Here is an 800-nt window from a genome sequence, read left to right on the forward strand (position 1 = left end):
CTTGCAGAGTCTGCAGCTGCCCTTTCGCTGTGAATATCTCGAATCAGTTGAATACGTCGAATGCATTATTCCTTCGATTACGTGATGACGAAGCTCACAAGATGCTACTGAACGTGACGATTGAGAAAATGTAGCAGTTTTTTTTTGGACAACAGCCACTTCATGTATTCTACCGTAGTATGATATTTCCCAAATTGTTCCACATTTTTATTTTTACATGTTAAATAAAATGCACTGTAGGGAGAAGTAGTTGCAATAAATGCACATAACGCCTGGAATATTTTTCAGCCATTCCAAGATACTAATACGTTCGTGATATTCAAGACGTGTTATACATAGCTTTCCGAGCTCTACTTCATCGCACACAGACAGCAACAGCGACAGTGGGGGGCGAGCATGATTGTGCAATTACTTCTTGCTTTTTCTTCTTTGTGTCAATTTTTCGAGGGTTTGGGGGCTGCAAATCCGATTTACCGCTCTCGGGTAACGCCGTTGCCGAACGACAGCACCCGTGTGTTATTTGAATCCACCCTGGTCGCCAGCTTCACCGGTATCCGTGGTAGCAAGCTCAAGCATACGGTCTACAACCAACATCGACTGCGTGAGGGTGGTATCGGCAGCTAACGATGAGCCTGTTACTCTCACTTTCGGATTTGTGGACGCGTTCGGCTAATTCTAGTTTTTTTTTCAAATCAATTGTGGTGGGTACTACTCACGCAATACTGTCCGTCGGGTGAGAGAACTGCTGACAGCACCATTTCAGAGTCGCTCGCTTTGTGCAGTGTCAACAAAAAATGGGG

Source organism: Phytophthora parasitica (genome assembly GCF_000247585.1).
Source record: "Phytophthora parasitica INRA-310 unplaced genomic scaffold supercont2.21, whole genome shotgun sequence".
NCBI lineage: Eukaryota > Oomycota > Peronosporomycetes > Peronosporales > Peronosporaceae > Phytophthora > Phytophthora nicotianae.